Source organism: Symphodus melops (assembly GCF_947650265.1).
Source record: "Symphodus melops genome assembly, chromosome: 17".
Taxonomy (NCBI): domain Eukaryota; kingdom Metazoa; phylum Chordata; class Actinopteri; order Labriformes; family Labridae; genus Symphodus; species Symphodus melops.
The window spans coordinates 22,789,841-22,804,913 of record NC_136707.1 but is presented as its reverse complement, the minus strand read 5'-3'; the positions used below and the strand labels follow the sequence as shown (position 1 = coordinate 22,804,913).

General features: G+C 45.5%; 1 protein-coding gene across 1 annotated transcript in view; it reads left to right on the top strand.

Moving 5' to 3' along the window:
• Nucleotides 1–15,073, top strand: part of elfn2b (extracellular leucine-rich repeat and fibronectin type III domain containing 2b) — a 60,507-nt gene that overhangs the window by 18,879 nt on the left and 26,555 nt on the right. The gene's annotated exons all lie outside the window — the stretch shown is intronic.

Here is a 15,073-nt window from a genome sequence, read left to right as displayed (position 1 = left end):
GTGTTTATAATTGCACGTGTGTGTGTGTGTGTGTGTGTGTGTTTCAGTGTGAGACTCGAGGCGCAGAGTTTAGCGCTGCACTGAAAGCATCAGTTAGCGTCTCCACAGGCGTGCATTACGCCGTCTTCCCTGCTTTTATTGCACTGATTTAACTGGCAACACTGTCATTAGTGCTGACGGTGCTTCACTCACCACAGCTATTATATTCTGTTTGTGTGTGCGTGTGTGAGCGTTCGGTGTGTCAGGCAGAGATACAGCAAAAGAAGTAATTGTTGTAATTATTTCATCTCAGTTCTCGCGCTGCCTCCCGAGCAGAAAACCAAAAAACAAAACAGCTGCTCTGAAAGAGGAATGTGATGCAGAGTCTTTGTATAACATCTCGTGCATGAAATGAAGTTTCAGCTCCGTCTTGCTGTTTGTTTTACGTTCACTACTTTTGTCACACGAATGGGTGAAACGCAGGAAGGGAAGAAGGCGAGCGTTTGAAGGGAAGTCTGCGCTGACACAAAGTGAAAAGCACGATCAGGGTGAACGTAGCTTCGCTGGATGTCACGCTCCATCGCCGCTGACACATCGTTACAGTTTAGTATTATGATAAATACTGTCGCCTTTCAATTTCAATAAAGTACAAAAAAAAAAAAAACTGCTTTTGAATACCATGGCAACGTTTGTTTCGTACGATGCCAGAGCGTGATTCCCCCGCCCCCCCCCCCCCCCCCCTCGCCACTTCGCCACCTTCCCCGTATAGGCAACATCATTCTGCCACGAGTACACACACTGTCCAGCACAACAGGGGGCAGTATGCACAATTGGTTTACAAATCGGCCAAAAAAAAAAAAAAAACCAAAAAGAGGAAGAAGTAACCATGGCAACCACTCGTGGGGTGAGTCCGTCCGTCCAGCTAACTGTGGATGTTTTTTGTTAATTCTTAGACATCACCAGCGACCGTCATCTCAGCGTGCAGCTCGGAGGATGAAACGGGCGCCGCGCTGCGTGGATACCACGAGTTTTGAATCGTTTTGAATAAATGTCGAGAGAATACTCCCCCCCCCCCCCCCCCCCCCCCCTTTCTCCTTTGAGCACAGGTGTGTTCATGTCTCCTCAGACTGTACTGGAGTATGCATGAGTATACCTTTGCGTTCACACTGATCAAATCACCTGGTATTGAACAATATTGAACCAAAGTGACTTTTAAAACAACTCAAAGGAGAGAAAAAAGCCTTTTAAATTAAAAGTCCCTCACTGTTCGTTAAAGTACAGCATGTGTTGCAGGACCTTTAAAGAGTGCGTCACCCTGCTTGAAGTGTGGGAGCTGTGTGGGTGCGTGCATGCACACACATGCAGGACATGAAGAAATCAGATGTAATTCTGGGTAAAAAGATGATGGTTGATGTGTAAATGATTCAGCGAGGTTGGTCACACAGACTCATCCAGCAGTGATATAATCATCTGTGTGGGTAAATCCTCATGAAGGCTTGTTAGCCCACTGGGCCTGTGGGACCGCCCCGACAGTCCGTCAGTCATTTCAAATCACTCAGGTCCAATCTGGTAGAAAAGCACAACGACCTCTAGAGGCTTTTGGAGTCTGACAGCTGCACTCGTAAAAAAAATCCTGGAAGTCATTTTTCCACTTGACATTACAGAAAACCTAATGATGCCTGTGATTCATGACGATACCACACTGGGTGTAAATACACTTTAATGAGCAACCAAGGACAGATAGCACATTAATTCATCCTTGTCTTTTTTTGTACTCTATATGCACTGAACTACTTCCTTTGGATTAAATGACTAAATGGACACCAGCTGAATACAAACAAGCAAGGAGTGAAATTCATTCAATTTCAGTCTGAATTCTCGATGCAGTCAAATATAAATCACAGATGAGAGCATGCCGACACAACAATGCAGCCCACAGGTGACTGCAAGGTGAGTTAGAGGTGTGTCCCGGAGCAGGGCGGAGCTGTGACGACATCGTTAGATCACTGTCTTCGCCGCGTCAGAAAGGTATAAAGTTCACTCTAAAAACACGTCGGGTGTTTGCTCGGGGATCCTTCCTGACACAGGAATGATGCCGCCCTGTCAGACGTGTTTTTGCTCCTTCGTGGAGCGATGTGGCCTTTTCACACAAACAGTGCAGCAAACTAAAGAGACAGGGACGAAGCTTTGACTGTGGCGTGCTGCCATAGTTTCATTAACATCGAGTGAATGTTTCTACTGCTTTTGCTTTCACCACACCTCGATGTTGTTACTGAGAAATTTGCTGCTTTTGTTCGTCTCTGCAGTCCCACTCGGCCTTTAAGCCATGTAAGAGTTATTTCTGTTCCTTCTACAGTTTCACTTTCACAATGACTTAAAAAGAGGTTTGATATTCTCCTGTCAGTCTCTCTTTTTGTCCTCAAAGCTCCCGACATAAAAGTCCTCCTGTGTCTCTTTACTTCAGCCGTAATGTCTGCGCTGAAAACAACAAGCTGAGGCCCCGAACGGAAGACGTTTACCTTCAGGGCTCTCTGCTGGCGAGCCCAGCTTTCAAGTGTTGCACATTTCTTATATGGGAGATCGAACTCGGTCATTTGGGACGCCGAGGGGAGAAGAAACACTCAGGCACCATCCTTCCTACTACAAGTCCGTGTTTGCATCAAAACAATATGAAACTTTTATGTGAGGGAGGACTTGCACGTTGTACTTTGTACGGTGAGCCGGCAGTTAAAGTGGAATAAGAGAGAGACGGTTTGTGCATCAAATAAAAGGGCTGCGTTAGCAGCATGTTGTTCTCTGCTCTTTGTGATTCTATTGCACAACACGTAGCATAAAGATGAAGACAGTTATTCTCCTTATAGCGTGGGAGAGCAGCGTGTCCTGCATCCTGAAAAGGCCTCCACTCTGAGGTGCATGCCTTAACTAACAGGGAACTTGGTTAGTGGTGTTGCAGGACCTGCAGGGGGGCCCCAGACCTGCAGGGGGGCCCCAGACCAGCAGGGGGGCCCCAGACCAGCAGGGGGGCTGAGAAACTTTGGGCCAAAGCAGAAACCCAAAATGTGCAGATTTTGCATTGATAGGAAACCTCCCTGAGGGGGCCCCATCTGACCGCATCCCGCTGGTCGGATGGCCCCTGATATAACTTTTGCCGGGGCGCTGGCGGTGCGCTGGTTTCAATCCCTCCTCTTCCCTGATTTCCATCTCTGAACTCTGTCCCATCTATCAATAAGGAACAAAAAGGAATATTGAGGAATATTTCAGCTGCAGACCGACGTGTGAAAGACGCTCCTGTGTCCCCAGCAGGGAACGAAACACGAGAGGACTTTTCCTCGTTGGCATTGCAATTAAAACTTAGTGAAGTACGTTGCTGATGTTCGCTGCGAAGGAGCTGCTGTCTTGCAGTGTTATTGCGTGTTGCACCTACTGTACAGCTAAACACATGATGCCACACTTGGCAAACAGTGATTCACTTGCATAGTGCTGTTATTGCCTGTGGTGTGAATGCAAATGAAGACCACACTGTCACAGCTTCGCCTGAGGGAACAGCCACCCTGGGACACACACACACACACACACACACACACACACACACACACACACACACACACCGCTCCTGTTAGCGCTGCCCCATACAACAGCCATTTAGCATTCAGGAAGGAAGTCAAGGTGTATCTTGAGGTGAGGAGCTTTCCTTTGATACTCCAGAGTTCTGCTTCACAGACAACACAAGTGATTCTCTGGTGCATGTGTTTCATTCAGCGTGTGTGTTTTTATGAATGACAGTGAGTGCTGTGCGTATTTGTCCTCAGTCTAAATGTCTTCATGGTGGAGCTGATGGGTGCTCGTCGCCGGCTGTTCACGGCACGTTTTGGAGATCATTTCAGCTCAATGGAAAGTTGCGACTCCGCCGTCGAGCTCTCATTTTCCTTCAAACTGACCCCGAGGTCTTACGATCCGACACGCACCTTTTCCCCGTTCGGATAATCGAAGCGATGAGGGGACGGGAAGCGGCTGAGTCTCGGATGGTTTAATCGTTACGTCTTTCAATGTGCCACAGCTGGAGTGTCTGCTCAGATTCTGATCCTCCTCATTTAACCATCACTCCAGAAAATCCAGCTTTAATTATGAGCCTCCTCCTCCTCCTCCTCGCCCCAAACTCAATCACAACAAATAAAAGAGCCTTTCAGCGATAATGGGATTATCGATTTGGAAGCAGCCGAGAACTCAGACTTTTGTGTGTTTGTGTCTTGGTGTGTGTGTGTGTGTGTGTGTGTGTGTGTGTGTGTGTGTGTAAGAGAGATACGACAAAGCAGTGTGTGCACGCACTTCTTGTGCATGTGAGGAGAAGAGTCCGGATGAGATTCACAGAGAGAGAATTGTGTGTCACGAAGAGTGAGGGAGCGTGTCTGGAGTGCTGTCAGTGTGTGTGTGTGTGTGTGTGTGTGTGTGTGTGTGTGCGCTGCAGAAGGAATGGAGCATTAAATTACCTCACAGTTTGAGTCTGATCAAAAGTGTGACATGTTTAACTGATGAGTTCGGCGCCTACTTTGACAGATATGAAGCAGAACTTGAATCACGTTACGTCTCTAATGATCCGGATGGTTCTTTGTGGCTGTTCTGATTGGATGAAGCGGACGGGTCACTGCAGCTTTATCTCACATTGAATTAGCAGTACATTTACGTTGGGAACCACGATTGCAGTCAAAATCATCCTTTTTATCGGCTGTTTGTTTTCCCTCCTGTTTCTCCTGTGCTCATTTGGTTTTGCCTTTTATTTGCACCGAATATGCAAATGAAGCTGCATTCCAACTGTGTTGACAGCACAAACTTATGAATAACCTCCAACCCATTAATCAGAGCACGCTAAGAGCACACGGAGAATGAATGTTGTGCATGGTTCAGATGTAGACTCTGGATTCTGCTCGTTTGTAGTCCAAGCTGTAGAGACGTATCAGCAGGCTGCAGAAGGTGGAACACAATCGTACTAAAGACACACCGGCTCCAATCAGCTCACTGTCATTTATTTATCTCTAAAAACAGATATTTGCACAAACATGCAGCTAATAATGAAATATAGATGAAACGTTTCAACTTGAGTTACAAATCTGCTCGAGCGTTTGGATTCCAAGCATCGGAAACGATGGATCCAACCTCCATTCAATCAGATAAACATGTTGAAAATAGTTTTTTTTCTTCTCTTGAGGAAACACCTGCCAAAGCGTGACTCTTACATTTCAAACAAAGCTGCAGGTATGATGTTTCTCTTCAAGCTTTTCACCTGAGGGAAGCTTCTGTGTAGCTTCCATCTCCTATGAGCTGGGACTCCAGATAAACAGGCGTCACTCAGCGGAGGGGGAAGTCATGAACCGAGCGATGACGAAGACGCACGCTGCACGAGAAGAAGCGACCGGCTTGAAGTTGTCTCGCACGCCGGCTTCAGCGGAATTACTGAGAAAATTGCCACCTGTTCCCCGAGACGCATCTCGTCTATCAGACGATGATGGAGGATAAGATGTGCAGATGTAAGATGAGGTTAACCCTTTCACGCTATCGCCTCTGTATGTGAGCAGAACAGGACTGGAGGACTCCCTCACATCTACCTGTCTGTTTTTCCTCTCAGAACATTGGATTTTAAAATCTTATAGATCGATAGAAGTGATGTTTTTTTTGTGCACATCCATCCACTTGTATTTGAGCTTTTTCTGAGAAGCAGAGCTGCAAATATATAGAGGGAGCATGACGCACGCACACGCACTTTTATCACTCATGCAACCTGTTCAAGAGCATCTGCAGTGCTGATCAGACGAGAGCAACAGTGGGACAGAAACAAGGCTTTCATTTCAATCAAATTGAGAAGACGAGTTCAAGGAAGCCAAAAAAACAAAAAAAACATGTCCGGTCTCTGCATGATAAGAAGTCAACCACAATGCATTTGAAAGCATTTAAGCATCAGGAGGCTTTCAGGGAGCCTGCTGGTGGTTTGACAGACCTGACACTCGGAGACGAGAGCAACAGAACAGATTGCTCTGCTCTCACCGCTGGCCTACTTTGACCTAACTTGCCTTGCTTAAGTTAACCAGGTCAGTGTGCACGTGCATCACTTCCCGACAAGCTGTGAAAGCTTTCTCTTAAGAACATATGAAATATTTACACTCTCAAAATATTCGCCATCATTAAAAGCAGGAGTTTTTTTTTTTTTTTTGCAGAAACAGCGCTGTTCTATGTGACTGCGCTGACATCTGTCTCACCTTCATCTCTGAGACATGTTCTTCACTTCACCTCCCAGTTATCAGGGATCAGACATGTCCTCTCTGTCCTCTTTAATGTTGTGCAAAAATACTTCTACGCTTCTTTCTTCTCGTGTCACTGTGGCAGTATTACTAATGCCGCTCACATAAGGTTACATCACTGGTCATCTCTCCTTCAAAGCCGCGTGTCGACCAATAGGAAGCGTCTCGGGGGAATCGGGGCATACGGACAGGGTAAAAGAGATACGATTTGTTAGTGATGGGATTGTGTCTCTCTTTTAGTGCTTTTCATCACTGTGCAGCTCTGTTTGTGTATTTATAGACGTCTCTGTTACTTCATCGCCTCATGCAATGTACTCTGCGTGCATGGCTGCATTCACAAACGCAGAACAGACGGCTCACACAGATGCATGCATGCAGAGATGCCCAATGACACAGAGGATAACTCGCTCTCTCTCTCTCTCTCTCTCTCTCTCTCACTCTCTCTCTCTCTCTCACTTGGACTGAAACATATTACAGTGAGATATTTTAAAGTAAACTCCAGAAATGTGTCCCGTTATGTCACACGCTGTGCTGACCTAATTATCTTTCTCTTTCTTAAAGTCTACTTTTTTTTTTTTTTTTTTAAACATTACATCACTTTTATTCCGGGCACCCAACATTGTCTCCTTATTCTCACTCTTTGAAATGTTAAACCGGCTGCCAGGTCGGCTGCTTTTTGAAGCAGTCGTGATAAAATAATTAGCAGTGCCTCGGCAGTGACAGAAAAATAAACACAAATGTGCAAATATTACTGGAACGTCTAATACGACTCTGCAGAAAGGAGAAACAGTCCAATATGGTCTTCAAGCTATACTGTGTAACTTCATTACACTGACACACACACACATACACACACACACACACACTGCCCTAAATTAGAGAAGAGAAGTTACATAATGGGGGGGGGGGGGTTGAATGGTAACAATCCAAAAGGGGAAAACACGTCAGAGGAGGAGAGAAGACATGAGGAGACATAATGGCTTTGGCAGCTCGGTTCATGACGTAAAGACATGAAGAGCGTTTGAGACGTGCGTTTGTCCGAGAGACGAGTGGGAAGTTGTGTGAGCCTGAGTTTATCCACGCTAATCCACGCTGACACCCACATGACGTCCTTACGCTGCGAAGCGGAAGGGGGACGACAGAAAGAGAGGACGCTCCTGCTTTTAAAGTGTGCCGTTCGAATTCAAACTGATGCAGCTGCAGGTTCGGACTCTGTGTTCATTTATATGCACAGTTTGGTCAGAAGTTTCACTATGAGTGTGAGCACAAGGAGTGGGAGAACACAGGAGAACGAACTGTGGGAGGAAGAGAGAGAGAGAGAGAGAGAGAGAGACATCCCCCATATGCAGCTAGCCATACATGTTACATAAGCTGACCTATCTAGTGTTGTAATCAGATCAGTATGCCTGCAAAAATGTAATCCAGAACAACCAACCAACAATTGCAGGGCAGCTTAAAAAATAGATTGAGAGATGGTCGAAGGGTCGAGGCAAAGACGGAACGAAGCGTCTTTCAGACAATCCTCCCGAGCGGAGTTTTTTAGGGAGCCACGCTGTGAGTGTTTGTTTCATGTGCAGATTCTTCTCACTGCAGGGAGAGCTTTCTGTGAGAGTGTGAGTTTTTACTATGTATCTGCCATGTATATTTCATAAGTGCAGAGACGTTTCGAGGTCCATATAAGCCGTAATGCTTGCCTTTTCTCACAAAGCGGAATGAAGTAGGTGGGTGATGGGGGCGTAGATTCAGGGATCAGAGAATGAATGTTATGTCCACTAAGTCTTTGTTCCCACAATATATGGAGAACCTGCACAGCATGATCTACACAGCTGCATGCATTATCATAAAATCCACTTTCTGAAGGAGAAATATTCCATGAAAACAACGCCTTCGTTGCCCAGCGTGACGGTTATCAACAAAGGTAGTAAATTAAATTAATGTTCATAAGAATCACAGGTCAGCTCGTCGTCATTCCCTGTTTTTTTCGTCTTGTGATTTTAAGGCTTTGTTGATAGGACGGCTGAAGAGGGGGAGAAAATTTGGGCACGAGAGTGTGAGGTAGACTTGCATCACAGTTCTCTTGGCACGGAGTCAAACCTGCAACCGACACATCAAGGATGGACGCCTCCGTTTATGAAGCGTCTGCTCGTCGGACTGAGCTGCAGAGGCGCCCCGGTGCAGATCAAGATATCCACTGAGAGGCCATTGTTAAAAACGTAACGAACAGAATCACAAGGAGATATTAAATATCCCTCAAATCCGGTTTATGTGAGCCTCCTTTGTTGGATTGATGATGAGTGAAACTATTTTACAACACTGACAAGTTTTCCACACGTCCGACACAGCGTGCTCCTCCAGCATGCAGCTGCAGCCTTCCCAGCTTTGCCTCTGTGTGTGTGTGTGTGAGTGAGTGAAGGAGGCGGGTCAGGTCCAGTCTTCTACAGAGAGGGAAGGAGAGCGATCAGCCGCTAGATAACACCTGTGCTAATTAACTGCTCCCATGAGACACTCCTGCACATCCCGCCCCTGCAGAGGAGCCGAACTCACACCAAGGTTAGCTAAAGCTTAAACTCTCCTCACAGGTTGTGCATAAACATGTTGCATCTGCACCTGTGAGTCCGGATCTTTAGCACAGGAAGTGCACTGCTTTTAGTTTGTTGTATGTTTGTAGTCAGAGCTGTGCTGACCAATCACATATCAGCAGGCTCTGGCGTCTGGATGGAAAGAGGCAGGATGAACCTAATCTGTGCTGACATGCCAGCTCCCATCAGCGCCACTCTGACTATGATTTATTCATCTCTAAAAAAACACATATCTGCATTAAAGAGCAGCTGACTATTAATTATAGATCAACAAATCTGCTTTCCGCTGTGTCACCGAAGCAAATCAGCGTCTAGATTCCCGGAGTACCTGAACGTATCAGAAGTGATCGATCTGTGATGAAAACATTGTAAGGGGACAGACCAGACGCAGCATGCTTTTCCACCGATTACAAACCCGCAGCATGAATTCCTTTCAATTCAGTGCAATTCAAAAAAACTTTATTCGTCCCCTTGACTTGCGCAGACTTCTGTGTTACGCTTACCGCTGGCTTCCCTCGACTCAAATGACGCCTATTCCTGAGGCGATTTTAAGATGAGAACTTTTGGGCTGCTCAGATCATGAAGAGATTCTGAGGTGTAGTTCAGATTCAGGGAGTTTAAGCTTCCTGAATCTGACACGACGATGAGACGACGATGAGATGACGAGCGGCTTCAGGATTGCGTGAACATGAACGTTGTTGAAAACAAATCGAAGTTCAACCGGCCTTCCATTTAGTTTGAACAATCAAGAAGAAGAAGATGAAGATGTTGAAGTTTGGTTTGTTAGTTTGACGTCAGAGTTTTCTTTATGAGTCATTTCAATGAAAGATTCACATTGCTGATGTCATACTCAGCTGACGGAGACCACAAGCAGCCGTTTGTCCTTAAATTAATAATTATGCATTTCTTACTCTGACTAATTGCTCATATATAAATGATGCCGAGCTGACTTGAAGAATCAAACTGAAGACTATGCAAACATGGAACAACTGCTCAGATGTAATGAATGTCTGTCGGTGTTATTTCTGGAAAAAGATTGCTCTTGATATTTGCAGAATCTTAAATAATAAACGACGACCCGACGGGCTGCAGTTGTGATGTTCTCAGTAAACAAACAAGCATCTCCACTCGTGTGTACTCAGTTTCTCAGAGGCTGACGCGGACGTGCTGAGCTCTGTGATGAACTGAACCCCGGCGCCCCGTTCTGACTTTCAGCTCATGCTGGATTTCCGTGCGCTGTTTTTTAATGTCACTCTGCTGACGACTTTTTTTTTTTACTCAAATCAGCCAAAGTGTCATTAAAAAGTTTGGGATTAAGAGTTTTTTTATTTTTTTTTATTTCAAGAAAAAGTTACAGGAAGTCATTACTAGGTCAGAGTGTGTGTGGAAGTGTGGTTGATGGGGTCTCAATTAAAAGGCTCACACACACACACACACACACACACACACACACACACACACACACACACACACACACACACACACACACACACACACACACACACACACACACACACACACACACACACACACACACACACACACACACGCAGACACGCACTGCCAAGAAGAAAACTGGAGCACGAAATGAGGAGGCGTGTGTCGTCTGAGACCTAGCCCTGTGTTATTTTAAACTGGGAAGCATGTCAGGGTGACATTATCTAGGTAGCCTAGAACGAGAGCTACGCTAGGTACGTAGCCAACAGCGTGCCGCTCCAAAGGTCACCTCAAAGACACACTGACGCCAAAAAGTGAGCTGCTGTAAGAGAGAGAGAGAGAGAGAGAGAGAGAGAGAGTGTTTGAAGTTTGTAACGTGACAGCCTGAAGCTCCCACTTTAACAAATCCAGTGATTATAAATCAACTTTATTCTTCTTCTCCATTACTTTTCCTGAGGCCTGGGACGTGGAAGTGTTCTCGGTGATGTCGCCTTATTTTGTGATCCACCGCTCCCAAGCTCGAAGACGTTAGGCGCTCTTTCCCATCACGCTGCTCGGAAGCCGATATTAACCACGTTTAAACGGTAATTGATGTGGTAATCAACTATGAGTCACAAGGCAGACGCACCCTGAAGCAAAGCCTGTCTGATCATCTGTTCTACTCTAAATGGAGGGGATAATTTAGAAAATTAACAACCTGCTGTGAAGACATCAAACTAGGGACATAAACTCATCAAGAAAATGTTTACCGAGGTAATAACTGAGCCGAGCGACGCTTTCATTTTCTCACAGACTTCTTCTGCACAATCCGACTCCAGGCGAGAGTGGCAGACGAGCGGTCCTCCGCCCGTCCCGAAGAATCCAGGTCTAAGGCCTTTTTCGAAACACATACTTTTTTAAAAAAAACAATCGATTCTAGACAGCAGACCTGGAGTGAAGGGTGGCGTGTACAGGACAGAAATACGGCTAGCTCTGATAGCATGAGAGAGAGAGAGAGAGAGAGAGCATGACTGCATGGATGTTGTTGTATCTCTGTCTGGCTGATGGACTGACATGTGATTGTTGCTTCTGTTGTTGCCTTCTGTCTCAGGATATTTAATTCAGGCTCATCCTTTAGCGTGTCAACGCCTCTCCTCTTTGTACGCACACAGACGCTGATGCTTTGCTCTTAATAACTTTTCTAAAATCGGATAGTGTGACGAACCTCTGCACGGCTCAACCAAACAATCGAGTTCATTCTCTGCTGTCTTTAAACCTGGGGTTATTTATTCTCTTTTTTTAAGAAGGTTCGAGCACAAAATAAATCGTCGATCAACAAAAGCCCCACGAGCTAAACTCAACTTTGCTGCTTTAATTATTCGCGTTCGCTTTCGCTAAAAGTAGGATTGGTGAAAGCGAGGCACACTTGGCTTGCAGAGCGGTGAAAATGTGGCAGTGATCATTACAGTGGCTGTCAGCCGTGAAACCATTGTTCTTAACAGCAGAGCCATTGTTCTTGCAGCCAGACTCCGGTTCTGTATGATCACAGGCCATATGCTGATATGTCTACATGTAGGATTCATTACAGCCAAGAAACACCGCCGCCCACGGGCAGAGGTAGAGCGCAGGAGAATAGAGACGATAAAGAAGGATGCCTAGAGTTCACTTTGCAAAGTAAACTTTAAAACAAACTTTTGTTTTACGAAGGAAGTGTACCAGAAACCAGGGGTGTCCAAAGTGCGGCCCGGGGGCCATTCGCGGCCCTTGAGGGGACTTTTTGCAGCCCCTGACTTTATTTATTAACCATGAAAATGAACCTTTGCAAACAAGCAGACTGTTGTTTAACCATTTAATAACCTGATTTAAATACAGAAAGCTTTAAAAACCGCAATTCAGACTTAATTCTAAGAAAAAAAAACCAAAAACAAAAAAAACCAGATAAATAAGAACAAAAAAAAGTTTTTCATCGTGCACCCGGCGCACGGTCATGGACGGTTCAGTCTTCATGCACGTACTGTAATAAAACTGCTTCTTCATCGTTCGCCTGTATGTTCTTCTCACCCAGGAAGCTCACTTCACCCCTAACTGCAAACAGAGCTGGCCAATCAGATCAGGTGTGCACGTGGGGAGGAGGTCCTTAAAGAGACAGCTGCTGAAATTACACCAGTATAAAATAAATAAGGAGGTTTTTTTAATCTCCACTAGATCTCCCAGACAGGCATCATGAAAGTCAGAATAGTTCAAAGTAGTTTGTGAAGAGTCCAATTTGTGATGTTATAAAGTATATAAGTGTACTTTAAAGAACATGCAGGTCTATAGGTTTCTCAGTGAACTCTCGGGAAACGACTTTTTGAAAACTTTATACACTGCGAGCTCATTTGTAAGTTCTCGTGAAGCAAACATCACACTTACAGTTTACTATTTATACATTATGTTTGCACTTTAATGATGTCTACATGCACACATCATTATAGCCAAGAAATACCACCGCCCACTGACACAAAGAGAAAGAGAACGAGAGAGAGGAGGAGAGAGTAGAATACAGCAGTCAGACAGACGGAACGATGGACGGACAGGTAGATTCACCTGAAGTTTATTTGAACTCATCACTTCTGGCATCGTTGCACAGAGTGCTGGACGTTGTTATCACTTCAACATCTCCCATTGATTCCCCCCACCTCCTCCATAAATTGGACCTCCTGCTGCGGCTTGCTGCAGGAGTGTCAGGGAGAGAAGACAGAGACAGAAAAAAAAAAGAGGCAGACATAATTACGGGCGCAGAGTCTTATCCTCGGCGAGCTGTCAGAGAGGTGAGAGAGACGGGTCCAGAGAGGTAGAGAAAGTGAAAATGATTGCTTCTAAGACTTCCAAAGCAGCCCAGGGGACAACGGCAGTTCTAATGAGGCTCGTGTTTGTTATCTGTCTCCCTGAGTCAACTCCAAAAAAAAAAAAACAGCTGTTTACTTTCCCCAACGCTGCTCTGTGTCATCTCGTGCTCTCCCTGTCTCACCTCCTCCCTCGCTCCCTCTCCTTCTCACCTTCACATACACTCTCTCGCTTTCTTCAAGCACTAAACCTCCTCAGCACAAACACTTTGTTTCTCCTCCATGTTTTTCACTGTGTTCTTTCAGCACTGTTTCCTTGACTACTTTTCTTTAGGCTACCTAATTTTTCTACTTCTGCAGCTCTCCATGTAAGGCCATGTGTTTAAAGCTGTTTTAGTCAAGGACTAGAAAAAATGAGAATAACCTACTCATTGCTTATTTTAATGTAACATATAGTTACAGTTATAGGCTTTTAAGATCACGGTCACTTTGTGTCACTCTATGTGCAACATGAAGCGATGAGCTAACCAAAGAGGCTTCAGGAGTGTGAATGAAAGAAGTGCAAATCATGTGTTGATGTGGAAGAGTTGTCGAAGTCGCTTCATCAAGACAGTCCTGGACCTGCTCATCCGCCCAGACTGTCGGGTCTGCCAGCTGTCTTTAACACACAGTGGCTGCTTCCTGCAGCTGGCTCAGATCGAGCTCGCTTCATGTTCTGACTGCAAACAAACACGGCACGGTCAGAGAACCCGCCTCTTCGTCACGGCTGTTTGCTCGACACCAAGGTTTGATTGACAGCTTTCACACCCGCACAAATGAAGCGCAATAACTTGGCAAATGGACTCGAGTTCGATTCAACTGAACCAAACAGGTTTGCGCTCCACTCAGTCAGGGTTACACGCATGGAAGTAAAGATGACATGACACGCGATGAAAGATACGTGGTGTTAAACTTACACTAACGTCATGATTAAGCACACAAAGTGAAACCTGCAGAGACAGAAACGAACCCTGTGGGTGCAATAGTGCTCTTCTTCTCTATTGATGGAATTCGCTTTAAAATCATTGCACCTGATACCTGTGTTTGAAGACTGCTGGGTGCTCTTACCCCTGTATTATTTTGTCCTCTTTCCCTGTGTGTGAAGTCGGAGTGAATCAGTTCAGCTGTAGTTCTCTCAGAGTGAGAAAACAGGAGTGGATTACGATGATTTTGTTGTCCTTTGCTGCCTCCTGAAATCCAAACATTTAAAGTCTGTTGGACTTTCCACACAGACGAGATCAACACTGAGCTAACCACAACAGAGCTTCAGTGCTGTTTGACTTGACTGAGTAGCTCAATCTGTAGGGAGTGGGGTTGGAAACCAGAAGGTCGTCGGGTCAGGTCTCAGCGCAGACCAACTCTGCAAATTGGTCTGGTAGCTGGAGAGGTGCCAGTTCACTTCCTGAGCCCTGCTGAGATGCCCTTGAACAAGGCACCGCCCCTCTTCCCGCCCACTAGCTCAGGAGCGCTTCCTGTTAGCAGCCCCCCTAACTCTGATATATCTCCCTTAATGCATAAAACTCTGTTTGTGCTCGTGGATGTGTGCTAATCCCACGCTTTTTTTACTTCTTTCATTATTCCCATACTCTCGTACGCCTCCTAATGTGCTTGTTCTCTCACATTTCAGTCTAAAATGTCTTAATGCATCTCCTCAAAGCAGCTTGGTTTCTCTAGTTTTAGTGTTTCCAAAGTCATGAAACATGTGTAGAGACTTGATAAAGATGCAGAGGTGATGCCAATGTCAGCCACAGATTTGTTTGTTCAGCCAGAAAAAAATCTGTTGTTTGCATCTACGAGAGGCTTCTCAGAGTTTTTGTCTGTTTTGCACTTTGCAGGACTAAATTTGACTGAAGAGCCTTTTTCAAGTCGAAACCCAGTGTTTGGCTGCTTACGTCAGACTGAAGAGTTTGCTTTCAAGTTGAGGGCTAATGGGTGCTTGTTCAGA